The sequence below is a fragment of the Canis aureus genome, chromosome 28 (genome assembly GCF_053574225.1).
Source record: "Canis aureus isolate CA01 chromosome 28, VMU_Caureus_v.1.0, whole genome shotgun sequence".
Taxonomy (NCBI): Eukaryota; Metazoa; Chordata; class Mammalia; order Carnivora; family Canidae; genus Canis; species Canis aureus.
The window spans coordinates 42,107,078-42,129,025 of NC_135638.1; positions in this window are offsets into that span (position 1 = coordinate 42,107,078).

A 21,948-nucleotide genomic window follows, 5' to 3' on the forward strand; every position below is an offset into this window, starting at 1 on the left:
AAGAATCGAATCGAATCAAATCGAAAAGAATCGAATCGAATCAAATCAAAAAGAATCTAAACGAATTGAAAAAATCGAATCGAATTTAATACAATCGAAAAGAATCGAATCGAAAGAATCGAATCAAATCGACAAAAATTGAATCAAATTGAATTGAATCGAACATTATCGAATCAAATGACATCGAAAAGAAGCGAATCGAAAAGAATCGAATCCAATAGAAAAGAATCGAATCGAATTGAATCAAATTGAAAGGAATCGAATCAACAAAAAGAATCGAAACCAATTGAAAAAGATCGATTCGATTCGATTAATTTCAATTCAATTCGATTCTTTTTGATTCAATTCCATTCGATTCGATTCTTTTCTATTCGATTCGATTATTTTTGATTCTATTCGATTCTTTTCGATTCGATTAATTTCGATTCGATTTGATTCGATTCTTTTCAATTTGATTTGATTATTTTCTTTTTTTAATTTTTAAATTTATTTATGATAGTCACACAGAGAGAGAGAGAGAGGCAGAGACACAGACAGAGGGAGAAGCAGGCTCCATGCACCGGGAGCCCAACGTGGGATTCAATCCCAGATCTCCAGAATCACGCCCTGGGCCAAAGGCAGGCTCTAAACTGCTGCGCCACCCAGGGATCCCCAATTTGATTATTTTCTATTCAATTCTATTCTATTCAATTATTTTCGGTTCAATTCGGTTTGATTATTTTTTAATTGATTTGATTCTTTTCGATTCGATTCGATTATTTTCGATTCGAATCAATTCGATTCTTTTCGAGTCTGTTATTTTAGATTCGATTTGATTTTTTGATTCGATTTGATTCTTTTCGATTCGAATCGATTCGATTCTTTTCGATTCGATTCTTTTCAATTCGATTCGATTCTTTTCGATTCGATTCGATTCGATTATATTTGATTCAATTCGATTGGCTTAGATTCGATTCGATTCGATGGGAATCGATTATTTTTGATTCAATTTGATGGGATTCGATTCTTTTCGATTTGATTCGATTCTTTTTGATTTGACTCCATTTTTTCGATTCAATTAGATTCTTTTGGATTCGTAACGATTCTTTTCCATTCGATTCGATTCTTTTCGATTTGATTCGATTCGATTCTTTTCAATTCGATTCATTCAAATAATCGAATCAAATCAAATTGAATCGAAAAGATTTGATTCGAATCGAATAGAAAAGAATCGAATCTAATTGAATCGAATCAAAAAGAATCAAATCGAATTGAATCTAATCGAAAAGAATCGAATTGAATCGAATCAAAAAGATCTACACGAATTGAAAAAAATGGAATCAAATCGAATAGAATCGAAAAGAATCGAATCGAATCGAAAGAATCGAATCAAATCAACAAAAATCAAATCAAATTGAATTGAATCGAACAGAATTGAATCGAATGACATCGGAAAGAAGCGAATCGAAAAGAATCGAATCCAATAGAAAAGAACCGAATCGAATTGAATCAAATCGAAAGGAATCGAATAAAATCAAAAATAATCAAAACGAATTGAAAAATCGAATCGATTTGATTAATTTCGGTTCGATTCGATTATTTTTGATTCAATTCGTTTTGATTCGATTATTTTCTATTCGATTTGATTATTTTTGATTCGATTCGATTCTTTTCGATTCGATTAATTTCGATTCGATTTGATTCGATTCTTTTCAATTCGATTTGATTTTCTTTTTTTTTAATTTTTAAATTTAGTTTTGATAGTCACACAGAGAGAGAGAGAGAGGCAAAGACACAGACAGAGGGAGAAGCAGGCTCCATGCACCGGGAGCCCAACGTGGGATTCAATCCCAGATCTCCAGAATCACGCCCTGGGCCAAAGGCAGGCGCTAAACCGCTGCGCCACCCAGGGATCCCCGATTTGATTATTTTCTATTCAATTCTATTCTATTCGATTATTTTCAGTTCGATTCGATTGCATTTGATTCGATTATTTTCGATTCAATTCGGTTTGATTATTTTTGAATTGATTTGATTCTTTTCGATTTAAATCGATTCGATTCTTTTCGATTCCATTATTTTATTTTTTTTTTAACTAGATTATTTATTTATTTATTTATTTATTTATGATAGTCACAGAGAGAGAGAGGCAGAGACATAGGCAGAGGGAGAAGCAGGCTCTATGCACCGGGAGCCCGATGTGGGATTCGATCCAGGGTCTCCAGGATTGCGCCCTGGGCCAAAGGCAGGCGCCAAACTGCTGCGCCACCCAGGGATCCCTGATTCCATTATTCTAGATTTGATTCGATTTTTTGATTCGATTCGATTATTTTTGATTCAATTCGATTGGATTATTTTCGATTCGGTTCTATTCGAACCGATTATTTTCGATTCAATTCGATTCGATGCGATTATTTTCCATTTGATTCGATTATTTTCGATTCGATTTGATTAATTTTGATTCGATACGATTATTTTCAATTCAATTCAATACAATTTGATTATTTCTTATTCTATTTGATTGGATTCGATTCGATTTTTTTTGATTCGATTCGATTATTTTTTATTAGATTCAATTCTTTTCGATTCGATTCGATTTGATTCTATTCGATTATTTTCGATTCAATTCGGTTCGATTCGAATCGATTATTTTCGATTCAATTCAATTCGATTCGGTTCGATAATTTTCGATTTGATTCGATTATTTTGTATTCGATTCAATTCGATTCGAATCGAGTATTTTCGATTCGATTATATTCGAATCAGTTTGGTTCGATTCGATTCGATTATTTTCGATTCAAATCAGTTCGATTCGATTATTTTAGATTCAATTCGGTTCGATTGGGTTTGATTATTTTCGATTTGATTCGATTCGATTCGATTATTTTCGATTCGATTCTATTGGATTCGTTTAGATTATTTTCAATTCGATTCGATTCTTCAATTCGATTCGATTATTTTCGATTCACTTCATTTCTATTATTTCCGGTTCGATTCGATGCGAATCTTTTCGATTTGATTATTTTCGATTTGATTATTTTCGATTCGATTCGATTCTTTTCAATTCGATTCGAATCCTTTCGATTCGGTTCGATTATTTTCGCTTCAAATCAATTCTTTTCGATTTGATTCTTTTCCTTTTTTAAATTTCTTTTACAGATTTTATTTAGTTATTCATAGAGACACAGCTAGAGAGAGAGAGGCAGAGACACAGGCAGAGGGAGAAGCAGGCTCCATCCAGGGAGCCTGATGTGTGACTCAATCCCGGGTCTCCAGGATCACACCCTGGGCTGCAGGCAGCGCTAAACCGCTGCGCCACTGGGGCTGCCCTTTATTCTATTTTTTTCGATTCGATTCAATATTTTTGATTCGAATCGACTTGATTCTTTTTGATTTGATTATTTTAGATTCGATTCGGTTCGATTATTTTCAATTTGATTCTATTCGATTCGATTTTTCTCAATTCTATTCTGTTCTTTTCGATTCAATTCGATTATATTCGATTCAATTCGATTGGTTTATATTCGATTCGATTCGATGGGAATCGATTATTTTTTATTCGATTCGATTTGATTCAATTATTTTCAATTCAATTCTATTCGATTATTTTCATTTCAATTCGATTCGATTCGATTTGATTATAATGAATTCTTTTCAATTCTATTTGAATACTTTTAATTCAATTCGATTCGATTATTTTTGATTCGATTCTATTTTTTCGATTTGATTATTTTCGATTCAATTTGATTCGATTCGATTCGATTCGATTATTTTCAATTTGATTCTATTCGATTCGATTCAATTCTTTTCTATTCTATTCGTATCACCTCGATTCTTTTCGATTCGATTATTTTAGATTCGATTCGATTATTTTCAATTTGATTTGATTATTTTTGATTCGATTCGATTCTTTTCAATTCAATTCGATTCTTTTCGATTCGATTCGATTACTTTCAATTCTCTTCTTTTCCATTATTTTCGATTCAATTCGATGTGAATCGATTATTTTTGAATCTATTCGTTTCAATTCGATTCGATTCAATTTGATTAGATTCGATTATTTTAGATTCGATTCGAATCGATTCCATTAATTTTTATTCGATTCGATAATTTTTTATTCAATTCGATTATTTTCGATTCGATTCGATGGATTCGATTCGTTTATTTTCGATTCTATTTGATTATTTTTGATTCGATTCGATTCTTTTCAATTTGATTCGATTCTTTTCGATTCGACTCGATTTTTTTCGATTCGATACGATTCTTTTCCATTCGATTCGATTCTTTTCGATTCGATTCATTCGAATAATCTAATCAAATCAAATTGAATCGAAAAGATTTGATTCGAATCGAATAGAAGAGAATCGAATCGAATCGAATTGAAAGAATCGAATCGAATCAAATCGAAAAGAATCGAATCGAATCAAATCAAAAAGAATCTAAACGAATTGAAAAAATCGAATCGAATTTAATACAATCGAAAAGAATCGAATCGAAAGAATCGAATCAAATCGACAAAAATTGAATCAAATTGAATTGAATCGAACATTATCGAATCAAATGACATCGAAAAGAAGCGAATCGAAAAGAATCGAATCCAATAGAAAAGAATCGAATCGAATTGAATCAAATTGAAAGGAATCGAATCAACAAAAAGAATCGAAACCAATTGAAAAAGATCGATTCGATTCGATTAATTTCAATTCAATTCGATTCTTTTTGATTCAATTCCATTCGATTCGATTCTTTTCTATTCGATTCGATTATTTTTGATTCTATTCGATTCTTTTCGATTCAATTAATTTCGATTCGATTTGATTCGATTCTTTTCAATTTGATTTGATTATTTTCTTTTTTTAATTTTTAAATTTATTTATGATAGTCACACAGAGAGAGAGAGAGAGGCAGAGACACAGACAGAGGGAGAAGCAGGCTCCATGCACCGGGAGCCCAACGTGGGATTCAATCCCAGATCTCCAGAATCACGCCCTGGGCCAAAGGCAGGCTCTAAACTGCTGCGCCACCCAGGGATCCCCAATTTGATTATTTTCTATTCAATTCTATTCTATTCAATTATTTTCGGTTCAATTCGGTTTGATTATTTTTTAATTGATTTGATTCTTTTCGATTCGATTCGATTATTTTCGATTCGAATCAATTCGATTCTTTTCGAGTCTGTTATTTTAGATTCGATTTGATTTTTTGATTCGATTTGATTCTTTTCGATTCGAATCGATTCGATTCTTTTCGATTCGATTCTTTTCAATTCGATTCGATTCTTTTCGATTCGATTCGATTCGATTATATTTGATTCAATTCGATTGGCTTAGATTCGATTCGATTCGATGGGAATCGATTATTTTTGATTCAATTTGATGGGATTCGATTCTTTTCGATTTGATTCGATTCTTTTTGATTTGACTCCATTTTTTCGATTCAATTAGATTCTTTTGGATTCGTAACGATTCTTTTCCATTCGATTCGATTCTTTTCGATTTGATTCGATTCGATTCTTTTCAATTCGATTCATTCAAATAATCGAATCAAATCAAATTGAATCGAAAAGATTTGATTCGAATCGAATAGAAAAGAATCGAATCTAATTGAATCGAATCAAAAAGAATCAAATCGAATTGAATCTAATCGAAAAGAATCGAATTGAATCGAATCAAAAAGATCTACACGAATTGAAAAAAATGGAATCAAATCGAATAGAATCGAAAAGAATCGAATCGAATCGAAAGAATCGAATCAAATCAACAAAAATCAAATCAAATTGAATTGAATCGAACAGAATTGAATCGAATGACATCGGAAAGAAGCGAATCGAAAAGAATCGAATCCAATAGAAAAGAACCGAATCGAATTGAATCAAATCGAAAGGAATCGAATAAAATCAAAAATAATCAAAACGAATTGAAAAATCGAATCGATTTGATTAATTTCGGTTCGATTCGATTATTTTTGATTCAATTCGTTTTGATTCGATTATTTTCTATTCGATTTGATTATTTTTGATTCGATTCGATTCTTTTCGATTCGATTAATTTCGATTCGATTTGATTCGATTCTTTTCAATTCGATTTGATTTTCTTTTTTTTTAATTTTTAAATTTAGTTTTGATAGTCACACAGAGAGAGAGAGAGAGGCAAAGACACAGACAGAGGGAGAAGCAGGCTCCATGCACCGGGAGCCCAACGTGGGATTCAATCCCAGATCTCCAGAATCACGCCCTGGGCCAAAGGCAGGCGCTAAACCGCTGCGCCACCCAGGGATCCCCGATTTGATTATTTTCTATTCAATTCTATTCTATTCGATTATTTTCAGTTCGATTCGATTGCATTTGATTCGATTATTTTCGATTCAATTCGGTTTGATTATTTTTGAATTGATTTGATTCTTTTCGATTTAAATCGATTCGATTCTTTTCGATTCCATTATTTTATTTTTTTTTTAACTAGATTATTTATTTATTTATTTATTTATTTATGATAGTCACAGAGAGAGAGAGGCAGAGACATAGGCAGAGGGAGAAGCAGGCTCTATGCACCGGGAGCCCGATGTGGGATTCGATCCAGGGTCTCCAGGATTGCGCCCTGGGCCAAAGGCAGGCGCCAAACTGCTGCGCCACCCAGGGATCCCTGATTCCATTATTCTAGATTTGATTCGATTTTTTGATTCGATTCGATTATTTTTGATTCAATTCGATTGGATTATTTTCGATTCGGTTCTATTCGAACCGATTATTTTCGATTCAATTCGATTCGATGCGATTATTTTCCATTTGATTCGATTATTTTCGATTCGATTTGATTAATTTTGATTCGATACGATTATTTTCAATTCAATTCAATACAATTTGATTATTTCTTATTCTATTTGATTGGATTCGATTCGATTTTTTTTGATTCGATTCGATTATTTTTTATTAGATTCAATTCTTTTCGATTCGATTCGATTTGATTCTATTCGATTATTTTCGATTCAATTCGGTTCGATTCGAATCGATTATTTTCGATTCAATTCAATTCGATTCGGTTCGATAATTTTCGATTTGATTCGATTATTTTGTATTCGATTCAATTCGATTCGAATCGAGTATTTTCGATTCGATTATATTCGAATCAGTTTGGTTCGATTCGATTCGATTATTTTCGATTCAAATCAGTTCGATTCGATTATTTTAGATTCAATTCGGTTCGATTGGGTTTGATTATTTTCGATTTGATTCGATTCGATTCGATTATTTTCGATTCGATTCTATTGGATTCGTTTAGATTATTTTCAATTCGATTCGATTCTTCAATTCGATTCGATTATTTTCGATTCACTTCATTTCTATTATTTCCGGTTCGATTCGATGCGAATCTTTTCGATTTGATTATTTTCGATTTGATTATTTTCGATTCGATTCGATTCTTTTCAATTCGATTCGAATCCTTTCGATTCGGTTCGATTATTTTCGCTTCAAATCAATTCTTTTCGATTTGATTCTTTTCCTTTTTTAAATTTCTTTTACAGATTTTATTTAGTTATTCATAGAGACACAGCTAGAGAGAGAGAGGCAGAGACACAGGCAGAGGGAGAAGCAGGCTCCATCCAGGGAGCCTGATGTGTGACTCAATCCCGGGTCTCCAGGATCACACCCTGGGCTGCAGGCAGCGCTAAACCGCTGCGCCACTGGGGCTGCCCTTTATTCTATTTTTTTCGATTCGATTCAATATTTTTGATTCGAATCGACTTGATTCTTTTTGATTTGATTATTTTAGATTCGATTCGGTTCGATTATTTTCAATTTGATTCTATTCGATTCGATTTTTCTCAATTCTATTCTGTTCTTTTCGATTCAATTCGATTATATTCGATTCAATTCGATTGGTTTATATTCGATTCGATTCGATGGGAATCGATTATTTTTTATTCGATTCGATTTGATTCAATTATTTTCAATTCAATTCTATTCGATTATTTTCATTTCAATTCGATTCGATTCGATTTGATTATAATGAATTCTTTTCAATTCTATTTGAATACTTTTAATTCAATTCGATTCGATTATTTTTGATTCGATTCTATTTTTTCGATTTGATTATTTTCGATTCAATTTGATTCGATTCGATTCGATTCGATTATTTTCAATTTGATTCTATTCGATTCGATTCAATTCTTTTCTATTCTATTCGTATCACCTCGATTCTTTTCGATTCGATTATTTTAGATTCGATTCGATTATTTTCAATTTGATTTGATTATTTTTGATTCGATTCGATTCTTTTCAATTCAATTCGATTCTTTTCGATTCGATTCGATTACTTTCAATTCTCTTCTTTTCCATTATTTTCGATTCAATTCGATGTGAATCGATTATTTTTGAATCTATTCGTTTCAATTCGATTCGATTCAATTTGATTAGATTCGATTATTTTAGATTCGATTCGAATCGATTCCATTAATTTTTATTCGATTCGATAATTTTTTATTCAATTCGATTATTTTCGATTCGATTCGATGGATTCGATTCGTTTATTTTCGATTCTATTTGATTATTTTTGATTCGATTCGATTCTTTTCAATTTGATTCGATTCTTTTCGATTCGACTCGATTTTTTTCGATTCGATACGATTCTTTTCCATTCGATTCGATTCTTTTCGATTCGATTCATTCGAATAATCTAATCAAATCAAATTGAATCGAAAAGATTTGATTCGAATCGAATAGAAGAGAATCGAATCGAATCGAATTGAAAGAATCGAATCGAATCAAATTGAAAAGAATCGAATCGAATCAAATCAAAAAGAATCTAAACGAATTGAAAAAATCGAATCGAATTTAATACAATCGAAAAGAATCGAATCGAAAGAATCGAATCAAATCGACAAAAATTGAATCAAATTGAATTGAATCGAACATTATCGAATCAAATGACATCGAAAAGAAGCGAATCGAAAAGAATCGAATCCAATAGAAAAGAATCGAATCGAATTGAATCAAATTGAAAGGAATCGAATCAACAAAAAGAATCGAAACCAATTGAAAAAGATCGATTCGATTCGATTAATTTCAATTCAATTCGATTCTTTTTGATTCAATTCCATTCGATTCGATTCTTTTCTATTCGATTCGATTATTTTTGATTCTATTCGATTCTTTTCGATTCGATTAATTTCGATTCGATTTGATTCGATTCTTTTCAATTTGATTTGATTATTTTCTTTTTTTAATTTTTAAATTTATTTATGATAGTCACACAGAGAGAGAGAGAGAGGCAGAGACACAGACAGAGGGAGAAGCAGGCTCCATGCACCGGGAGCCCAACGTGGGATTCAATCCCAGATCTCCAGAATCACGCCCTGGGCCAAAGGCAGGCTCTAAACTGCTGCGCCACCCAGGGATCCCCAATTTGATTATTTTCTATTCAATTCTATTCTATTCAATTATTTTCGGTTCAATTCGGTTTGATTATTTTTTAATTGATTTGATTCTTTTCGATTCGATTCGATTATTTTCGATTCGAATCAATTCGATTCTTTTCGAGTCTGTTATTTTAGATTCGATTTGATTTTTTGATTCGATTTGATTCTTTTCGATTCGAATCGATTCGATTCTTTTCGATTCGATTCTTTTCAATTCGATTCGATTCTTTTCGATTCGATTCGATTCGATTATATTTGATTCAATTCGATTGGCTTAGATTCGATTCGATTCGATGGGAATCGATTATTTTTGATTCAATTTGATGGGATTCGATTCTTTTCGATTTGATTCGATTCTTTTTGATTTGACTCCATTTTTTCGATTCAATTAGATTCTTTTGGATTCGTAACGATTCTTTTCCATTCGATTCGATTCTTTTCGATTTGATTCGATTCGATTCTTTTCAATTCGATTCATTCAAATAATCGAATCAAATCAAATTGAATCGAAAAGATTTGATTCGAATCGAATAGAAAAGAATCGAATCTAATTGAATCGAATCAAAAAGAATCAAATCGAATTGAATCTAATCGAAAAGAATCGAATTGAATCGAATCAAAAAGATCTACACGAATTGAAAAAAATGGAATCAAATCGAATAGAATCGAAAAGAATCGAATCGAATCGAAAGAATCGAATCAAATCAACAAAAATCAAATCAAATTGAATTGAATCGAACAGAATTGAATCGAATGACATCGGAAAGAAGCGAATCGAAAAGAATCGAATCCAATAGAAAAGAACCGAATCGAATTGAATCAAATCGAAAGGAATCGAATAAAATCAAAAATAATCAAAACGAATTGAAAAATCGAATCGATTTGATTAATTTCGGTTCGATTCGATTATTTTTGATTCAATTCGTTTTGATTCGATTATTTTCTATTCGATTTGATTATTTTTGATTCGATTCGATTCTTTTCGATTCGATTAATTTCGATTCGATTTGATTCGATTCTTTTCAATTCGATTTGATTTTCTTTTTTTTTAATTTTTAAATTTAGTTTTGATAGTCACACAGAGAGAGAGAGAGAGGCAAAGACACAGACAGAGGGAGAAGCAGGCTCCATGCACCGGGAGCCCAACGTGGGATTCAATCCCAGATCTCCAGAATCACGCCCTGGGCCAAAGGCAGGCGCTAAACCGCTGCGCCACCCAGGGATCCCCGATTTGATTATTTTCTATTCAATTCTATTCTATTCGATTATTTTCAGTTCGATTCGATTGCATTTGATTCGATTATTTTCGATTCAATTCGGTTTGATTATTTTTGAATTGATTTGATTCTTTTCGATTTAAATCGATTCGATTCTTTTCGATTCCATTATTTTATTTTTTTTTAAACTAGATTAATTATTTATTTATTTATTTATGATAGTCACAGAGAGAGAGAGGCAGAGACATAGGCAGAGGGAGAAGCAGGCTCTATGCACCGGGAGCCCGATGTGGGATTCGATCCAGGGTCTCCAGGATTGCGCCCTGGGCCAAAGGCAGGCGCCAAACTGCTGCGCCACCCAGGGATCCCTGATTCCATTATTCTAGATTTGATTCGATTTTTTGATTCGATTCGATTATTTTTGATTCAATTCGATTGGATTATTTTCGATTCGGTTCTATTCGAACCGATTATTTTCGATTCAATTCGATTCGATGCGATTATTTTCCATTTGATTCGATTATTTTCGATTCGATTTGATTAATTTTGATTCGATACGATTATTTTCAATTCAATTCAATACAATTTGATTATTTCTTATTCTATTTGATTGGATTCGATTCGATTTTTTTTGATTCGATTCGATTATTTTTTATTAGATTCAATTCTTTTCGATTCGATTCGATTTGATTCTATTCGATTATTTTCGATTCAATTCGGTTCGATTCGAATCGATTATTTTCGATTCAATTCAATTCGATTCGGTTCGATAATTTTCGATTTGATTCGATTATTTTGTATTCGATTCAATTCGATTCGAATCGAGTATTTTCGATTCGATTATATTCGAATCAGTTTGGTTCGATTCGATTCGATTATTTTCGATTCAAATCAGTTCGATTCGATTATTTTAGATTCAATTCGGTTCGATTGGGTTTGATTATTTTCGATTTGATTCGATTCGATTCGATTATTTTCGATTCGATTCTATAGGATTCGTTTAGATTATTTTCAATTCGATTCGATTCTTCAATTCGATTCGATTATTTTCGATTCACTTCATTTCTATTATTTCCGGTTCGATTCGATGCGAATCTTTTCGATTTGATTATTTTCGATTTGATTATTTTCGATTCGATTCGATTCTTTTCAATTCGATTCGAATCCTTTCGATTCGGTTCGATTATTTTCGCTTCAAATCAATTCTTTTCGATTTGATTCTTTTCCTTTTTTAAATTTCTTTTACAGATTTTATTTAGTTATTCATAGAGACACAGCTAGAGAGAGAGAGGCAGAGACACAGGCAGAGGGAGAAGCAGGCTCCATCCAGGGAGCCTGATGTGTGACTCAATCCCGGGTCTCCAGGATCACACCCTGGGCTGCAGGCAGCGCTAAACCGCTGCGCCACTGGGGCTGCCCTTTATTCTATTTTTTTCGATTCGATTCAATATTTTTGATTCGAATCGACTTGATTCTTTTTGATTTGATTATTTTAGATTCGATTCGGTTCGATTATTTTCAATTTGATTCTATTCGATTCGATTTTTCTCAATTCTATTCTGTTCTTTTCGATTCAATTCGATTATATTCGATTCAATTCGATTGGTTTATATTCGATTCGATTCGATGGGAATCGATTATTTTTTATTCGATTCGATTTGATTCAATTATTTTCAATTCAATTCTATTCGATTATTTTCATTTCAATTCGATTCGATTCGATTTGATTATAATGAATTCTTTTCAATTCTATTTGAATACTTTTAATTCAATTCGATTCGATTATTTTTGATTCGATTCTATTTTTTCGATTTGATTATTTTCGATTCAATTTGATTCGATTCGATTCGATTCGATTATTTTCAATTTGATTCTATTCGATTCGATTCAATTCTTTTCTATTCTATTCGTATCACCTCGATTCTTTTCGATTCGATTATTTTAGATTCGATTCGATTATTTTCAATTTGATTTGATTATTTTTGATTCGATTCGATTCTTTTCAATTCAATTCGATTCTTTTCGATTCGATTCGATTATTTTCAATTCTCTTCTTTTCCATTATTTTCGATTCAATTCGATGTGAATCGATTATTTTTGAATCTATTCGTTTCAATTCGATTCGATTCAATTTGATTAGATTCGATTATTTTAGATTCGATTCGAATCGATTCCATTAATTTTTATTCGATTCGATAATTTTTTATTCAATTCGATTATTTTCGATTCGATTCGATGGATTCGATTCGTTTATTTTCGATTCTATTTGATTATTTTTGATTCGATTCGATTCTTTTCAATTTGATTCGATTCTTTTCGATTCGACTCGATTTTTTTCGATTCGATACGATTCTTTTCCATTCGATTCGATTCTTTTCGATTCGATTCATTCGAATAATCTAATCAAATCAAATTGAATCGAAAAGATTTGATTCGAATCGAATAGAAGAGAATCGAATCGAATCGAATTGAAAGAATCGAATCGAATCAAATCGAAAAGAATCGAATCGAATCAAATCAAAAAGAATCTAAACGAATTGAAAAAATCGAATCGAATTTAATACAATCGAAAAGAATCGAATCGAAAGAATCGAATCAAATCGACAAAAATTGAATCAAATTGAATTGAATCGAACATTATCGAATCAAATGACATCGAAAAGAAGCGAATCGAAAAGAATCGAATCCAATAGAAAAGAATCGAATCGAATTGAATCAAATTGAAAGGAATCGAATCAACAAAAAGAATCGAAACCAATTGAAAAAGATCGATTCGATTCGATTAATTTCAATTCAATTCGATTATTTTTGATTCAATTCCATTCGATTCGATTCTTTTCTATTCGATTCGATTATTTTTGATTCTATTCGATTCTTTTCGATTCGATTAATTTCGATTCGATTTGATTCGATTCTTTTCAATTTGATTTGATTATTTTCTTTTTTTAATTTTTAAATTTATTTATGATAGTCACACAGAGAGAGAGAGAGAGGCAGAGACACAGACAGAGGGAGAAGCAGGCTCCATGCACCGGGAGCCCAACGTGGGATTCAATCCCAGATCTCCAGAATCACGCCCTGGGCCAAAGGCAGGCTCTAAACTGCTGCGCCACCCAGGGATCCCCAATTTGATTATTTTCTATTCAATTCTATTCTATTCAATTATTTTCGGTTCAATTCGGTTTGATTATTTTTTAATTGATTTGATTCTTTTCGATTCGATTCGATTATTTTCGATTCGAATCAATTCGATTCTTTTCGAGTCTGTTATTTTAGATTCGATTTGATTTTTTGATTCGATTTGATTCTTTTCGATTCGAATCGATTCGATTCTTTTCGATTCGATTCTTTTCAATTCGATTCGATTCTTTTCGATTCGATTCGATTCGATTATATTTGATTCAATTCGATTGGCTTAGATTCGATTCGATTCGATGGGAATCGATTATTTTTGATTCAATTTGATGGGATTCGATTCTTTTCGATTTGATTCGATTCTTTTTGATTTGACTCCATTTTTTCGATTCAATTAGATTCTTTTGGATTCGTAACGATTCTTTTCCATTCGATTCGATTCTTTTCGATTTGATTCGATTCGATTCTTTTCAATTCGATTCATTCAAATAATCGAATCAAATCAAATTGAATCGAAAAGATTTGATTCGAATCGAATAGAAAAGAATCGAATCTAATTGAATCGAATCAAAAAGAATCAAATCGAATTGAATCTAATCGAAAAGAATCGAATTGAATCGAATCAAAAAGATCTACACGAATTGAAAAAAATGGAATCAAATCGAATAGAATCGAAAAGAATCGAATCGAATCGAAAGAATCGAATCAAATCAACAAAAATCAAATCAAATTGAATTGAATCGAACAGAATTGAATCGAATGACATCGGAAAGAAGCGAATCGAAAAGAATCGAATCCAATAGAAAAGAACCGAATCGAATTGAATCAAATCGAAAGGAATCGAATAAAACCAAAAATAATCAAAACGAATTGAAAAATCGAATCGATTTGATTAATTTCGGTTCGATTCGATTATTTTTGATTCAATTCGTTTTGATTCGATTATTTTCTATTCGATTTGATTATTTTTGATTCGATTCGATTCTTTTCGATTCGATTAATTTCGATTCGATTTGATTCGATTCTTTTCAATTCGATTTGATTTTCTTTTTTTTTAATTTTTAAATTTAGTTTTGATAGTCACACAGAGAGAGAGAGAGAGGCAAAGACACAGACAGAGGGAGAAGCAGGCTCCATGCACCGGGAGCCCAACGTGGGATTCAATCCCAGATCTCCAGAATCACGCCCTGGGCCAAAGGCAGGCGCTAAACCGCTGCGCCACCCAGGGATCCCCGATTTGATTATTTTCTATTCAATTCTATTCTATTCGATTATTTTCAGTTCGATTCGATTGCATTTGATTCGATTATTTTCGATTCAATTCGGTTTGATTATTTTTGAATTGATTTGATTCTTTTCGATTTAAATCGATTCGATTCTTTTCGATTCCATTATTTTATTTTTTTTTAAACTAGATTAATTATTTATTTATTTATTTATGATAGTCACAGAGAGAGAGAGGCAGAGACATAGGCAGAGGGAGAAGCAGGCTCTATGCACCGGGAGCCCGATGTGGGATTCGATCCAGGGTCTCCAGGATTGCGCCCTGGGCCAAAGGCAGGCGCCAAACTGCTGCGCCACCCAGGGATCCCTGATTCCATTATTCTAGATTTGATTCGATTTTTTGATTCGATTCGATTATTTTTGATTCAATTCGATTGGATTATTTTCGATTCGGTTCTATTCGAACCGATTATTTTCGATTCAATTCGATTCGATGCGATTATTTTCCATTTGATTCGATTATTTTCGATTCGATTTGATTAATTTTGATTCGATACGATTATTTTCAATTCAATTCAATACAATTTGATTATTTCTTATTCTATTTGATTGGATTCGATTCGATTTTTTTTGATTCGATTCGATTATTTTTTATTAGATTCAATTCTTTTCGATTCGATTCGATTTGATTCTATTCGATTATTTTCGATTCAATTCGGTTCGATTCGAATCGATTATTTTCGATTCAATTCAATTCGATTCGGTTCGATAATTTTCGATTTGATTCGATTATTTTGTATTCGATTCAATTCGATTCGAATCGAGTATTTTCGATTCGATTATATTCGAATCAGTTTGGTTCGATTCGATTCGATTATTTTCGATTCAAATCAGTTCGATTCGATTATTTTAGATTCAATTCGGTTCGATTGGGTTTGATTATTTTCGATTTGATTCGATTCGATTCGATTATTTTCGATTCGATTCTATTGGATTCGTTTAGATTATTTTCAATTCGATTCGATTCTTCAATTCGATTCGATTATTTTCGATTCACTTCATTTCTATTATTTCCGGTTCGATTCGATGCGAATCTTTTCGATTTGATTATTTTCGATTCGATTCGATTCTTTTCAATTCGATTCGAATCCTTTCGATTCGGTTCGATTATTTTCGCTTCAAATCAATTCTTTTCGATTTGATTCTTTTCCTTTTTTAAATTTCTTTTACAGATTTTATTTAGTTATTCATAGAGACACAGCTAGAGAGAGAGAGGCAGAGACACAGGCAGAGGGAGAAGCAGGCTCCATCCAGGGAGCCTGATGTGTGACTCAATCCCGGGTCTCCAGGATCACACCCTGGGCTGCAGGCAGCGCTAAACCGCTGCGCCACTGGGGCTGCCCTTTATTCTATTTTTTTCGATTCGATTCAATATTTTTGATTCGAATCGACTTGATTCTTTTTGATTTGATTATTTTAGATTCGATTCGGTTCGATTATTTTCAATTTGATTCTATTCGATTCGATTTTTCTCAATTCTATTCTGTTCTTTTCGATTCAATTCGATTATATTCGATTCAATTCGATTGGTTTATATTCGATTCGATTCGATGGGAATCGATTATTTTTTATTCGATTCGATTTGATTCAATTATTTTCAATTCAATTCTATTCGATTATTTTCATTTCAATTCGATTCGATTCGATTTGATTATAATGAATTCTTTTCAATTCTATTTGAATACTTTTAATTCAATTCGATTCGATTATTTTTGATTCGATTCTATTTTTTCGATTTGATTATTTTCGATTCAATTTGATTCGATTCGATTCGATTCGATTATTTTCAATTTGATTCTATTCGATTCGATTCAATTCTTTTCTATTCTATTCGTATCACCTCGATTCTTTTCGATTCGATTATTTTAGATTCGATTCGATTATTTTCAATTTGATTTGATTATTTTTGATTCGATTCGATTCTTTTCAATTCAATTCGATTCTTTTCGATTCGATTCGATTATTTTCAATTCTCTTCTTTTCCATTATTTTCGATTCAATTCGATGTGAATCGATTATTTTTGAATCTATTCGTTTCAATTCGATTCGATTCAATTTGATTAGATTCGATTATTTTAGATTCGATTCGAATCGATTCCATTAATTTTTATTCGATTCGATAATTTTTTATTCAATTCGATTATTTTCGATTCGATTCGATGGATTCGATTCGTTTATTTTCGATTCTATTTGATTATTTTTGATTCGATTCGATTCTTTTCAATTTGATTCGATTCTTTTCGATTCGACTCGATTTTTTTCGATTCGATACGATTCTTTTCCATTCGATTCGATTCTTTTCGATTCGATTCATTCGAATAATCTAATCAAATCAAATTGAATCGAAAAGATTTGATTCGAATCGAATAGAAGAGAATCGAATCGAATCGAATTGAAAGAATCGAATCGAATCAAATCGAAAAGAATCGAATCGAATCAAATCAAAAAGAATCTAAACGAATTGAAAAAATCGAATCGAATTTAATACAATCGAAAAGAATCGAATCGAAAGAATCGAATCAAATCGACAAAAATTGAATCAAATTGAATTGAATCGAACATTATCGAATCAAATGACATCGAAAAGAAGCGAATCGAAAAGAATCGAATCCAATAGAAAAGAATCGAATCGAATTGAATCAAATTGAAAGGAATCGAATCAACAAAAAGAATCGAAACCAATTGAAAAAGATCGATTCGATTCGATTAATTTCAATTCAATTCGATTATTTTTGATTCAATTCCATTCGATTCGATTCTTTTCTATTCGATTCGATTATTTTTGATTCTATTCGATTCTTTTCGATTCGATTAATTTCGATTCGATTTGATTCGATTCTTTTCAATTTGATTTGATTATTTTCTTTTTTTAATTTTTAAATTTATTTATGATAGTCACACAGAGAGAGAGAGAGAGGCAGAGACACAGACAGAGGGAGAAGCAGGCTCCATGCACCGGGAGCCCAACGTGGGATTCAATCCCAGATCTCCAGAATCACGCCCTGGGCCAAAGGCAGGCTCTAAACTGCTGCGCCACCCAGGGATCCCCAATTTGATTATTTTCTATTCAATTCTATTCTATTCAATTATTTTCGGTTCAATTCGGTTTGATTATTTTTTAATTGATTTGATTCTTTTCGATTCGATTCGATTATTTTCGATTCGAATCAATTCGATTCTTTTCGAGTCTGTTATTTTAGATTCGATTTGATTTTTTGATTCGATTTGATTCTTTTCGATTCGAATCGATTCGATTCTTTTCGATTCGATTCTTTTCAATTCGATTCGATTCTTTTCGATTCGATTCGATTCGATTATATTTGATTCAATTCGATTGGCTTAGATTCGATTCGATTCGATGGGAATCGATTATTTTTGATTCAATTTGATGGGATTCGATTCTTTTCGATTTGATTCGATTCTTTTTGATTTGACTCCATTTTTTCGATTCAATTAGATTCTTTTGGATTCGTAACGATTCTTTTCCATTCGATTCGATTCTTTTCGATTTGATTCGATTCGATTCTTTTCAATTCGATTCATTCAAATAATCGAATCAAATCAAATTGAATCGAAAAGATTTGATTCGAATCGAATAGAAAAGAATCGAATCTAATTGAATCGAATCAAAAAGAATCAAATCGAATTGAATCTAATCGAAAAGAATCGAATTGAATCGAATCAAAAAGATCTACACGAATTGAAAAAAATGGAATCAAATCGAATAGAATCGAAAAGAATCGAATCGAATCGAAAGAATCGAATCAAATCGACAAAAATCAAATCAAATTGAATTGAATCGAACAGAATTGAATCGAATGACATCGGAAAGAAGCGAATCGAAAAGAATCGAATCCAATAGAAAAGAACCGAATCGAATTGAATCAAATCGAAAGGAATCGAATAAAACCAAAAATAATCAAAACGAATTGAAAAATCGAATCGATTTGATTAATTTCGGTTCGATTCGATTATTTTTGATTCAATTCGTTTTGATTCGATTATTTTCTATTCGATTTGATTATTTTTGATTCGATTCGATTCTTTTCGATTCGATTAATTTCGATTCGATTTGATTCGATTCTTTTCAATTCGATTTGATTTTCTTTTTTTTTAATTTTTAAATTTAGTTTTGATAGTCACACAGAGAGAGAGAGAGAGGCAAAGACACAGACAGAGGGAGAAGCAGGCTCCATGCACCGGGAGCCCAACGTGGGATTCAATCCCAGATCTCCAGAATCACGCCCTGGGCCAAAGGCAGGCGCTAAACCGCTGCGCCACCCAGGGATCCCCGATTTGATTATTTTCTATTCAATTCTATTCTATTCGATTATTTTCAGTTCGATTCGATTGCATTTGATTCGATTATTTTCGATTCAATTCGGTTTGATTATTTTTGAATTGATTTGATTCTTTTCGATTTAAATCGATTCGATTCTTTTCGATTCCATTATTTTATTTTTTTTTAAACTAGATTAATTATTTATTTATTTATTTATGATAGTCACAGAGAGAGAGAGGCAGAGACATAGGCAGAGGGAGAAGCAGGCTCTATGCACCGGGAGCCCGATGTGGGATTCGATCCAGGGTCTCCAGGATTGCGCCCTGGGCCAAAGGCAGGCGCCAAACTGCTGCGCCACCCAGGGATCCCTGATTCCATTATTCTAGATTTGATTCGATTTTTTGATTCGATTCGATTATTTTTGATTCAATTCGATTGGATTATTTTCGATTCGGTTCTATTCGAACCGATTATTTTCGATTCAATTCGATTCGATGCGATTATTTTCCATTTGATTCGATTATTTTCGATTCGATTTGATTAATTTTGATTCGATACGATTATTTTCAATTCAATTCAATACAATTTGATTATTTCTTATTCTATTTGATTGGATTCGATTCGATTTTTTTTGATTCGATTCGATTATTTTTTATTAGATTCAATTCTTTTCGATTCGATTCGATTTGATTCTATTCGATTATTTTCGATTCAATTCGGTTCGATTCGAATCGATTATTTTCGATTCAATTCAATTCGATTCGGTTCGATAATTTTCGATTTGATTCGATTATTTTGTATTCGATTCAATTCGATTCGAATCGAGTATTTTCGATTCGATTATATTCGAATCAGTTTGGTTCGATTCGATTCGATTATTTTCGATTCAAATCAGTTCGATTCGATTATTTTAGATTCAATTCGGTTCGATTGGGTTTGATTATTTTCGATTTGATTCGATTCGATTCGATTATTTTCGATTCGATTCTATAGGATTCGTTTAGATTATTTTCAATTCGATTCGATTCTTCAATTCGATTCGATTATTTTCGATTCACTTCATTTCTATTATTTCCGGTTCGATTCGATGCGAATCTTTTCGATTTGATTATTTTCGATTTGATTATTTTCGATTCGATTCGATTCTTTTCAATTCGATTCGAATCCTTTCGATTCGGTTCGATTATTTTCGCTTCAAATCAATTCTTTTCGATTTGATTCTTTTCCTTTTTTAAATTTCTTTTACAGATTTTATTTAGTTATTCATAGAGACACAGCTAGAGAGAGAGAGGCAGAGACACAGGCAGAGGGAGAAGCAGGCTCCATCCAGGGAGCCTGATGTGTGACTCAATCCCGGGTCTCCAGGATCACACCCTGGGCTGCAGGCAGCGCTAAACCGCTGCGCCACTGGGGCTGCCCTTTATTCTATTTTTTTCGATTCGATTCAATATTTTTGATTCGAATCGACTTGATTCTTTTTGATTTGATTATTTTAGATTCGATTCGGTTCGATTATTTTCAATTTGATTCTATTCGATTCGATTTTTCTCAATTCTATTCTGTTCTTTTCGATTCAATTCGATTATATTCGATTCAATTCGATTGGTTTATATTCGATTCGATTCGATGGGAATCGATTATTTTTTATTCGATTCGATTTGATTCAATTATTTTCAATTCAATTCTATTCGATTATTTTCATTTCAATTCGATTCGATTCGATTTGATTATAATGAATTCTTTTCAATTCTATTTGAATACTTTTAATTCAATTCGATTCGATTATTTTTGATTCGATTCTATTTTTTCGATTTGATTATTTTCGATTCAATTTGATTCGATTCGATTCGATTCGATTATTTTCAATTTGATTCTATTCGATTCGATTCAATTCTTTTCTATTCTATTCGTATCACCTCGATTCTTTTCGATTCGATTATTTTAGATTCGATTCGATTATTTTCAATTTGATTTGATTATTTTTGATTCGATTCGATTCTTTTCAATTCAATTCGATTCTTTTCGATTCGATTCGATTATTTTCAATTCTCTTCTTTTCCATTATTTTCGATTCAATTCGATGTGAATCGATTATTTTTGAATCTATTCGTTTCAATTCGATTCGATTCAATTTGATTAGATTCGATTATTTTAGATTCGATTCGAATCGATTCCATTAATTTTTATTCGATTCGATAATTTTTTATTCAATTCGATTATTTTCGATTCGATTCGATGGATTCGATTCGTTTATTTTCGATTCTATTTGATTATTTTTGATTCGATTCGATTCTTTTCAATTTGATTCGATTCTTTTCGATTCGACTCGATTTTTTTCGATTCGATACGATTCTTTTCCATTCGATTCGATTCTTTTCGATTCGATTCATTCGAATAATCTAATCAAATCAAATTGAATCGAAAAGATTTGATTCGAATCGAATAGAAGAGAATCGAATCGAATCGAATTGAAAGAATCGAATCGAATCAAATCGAAAAGAATCGAATCGAATCAAATCAAAAAGAATCTAAACGAATTGAAAAAATCGAATCGAATTTAATACAATCGAAAAGAATCGAATCGAAAGAATCGAATCAAATCGACAAAAATTGAATCAAATTGAATTGAATCGAACA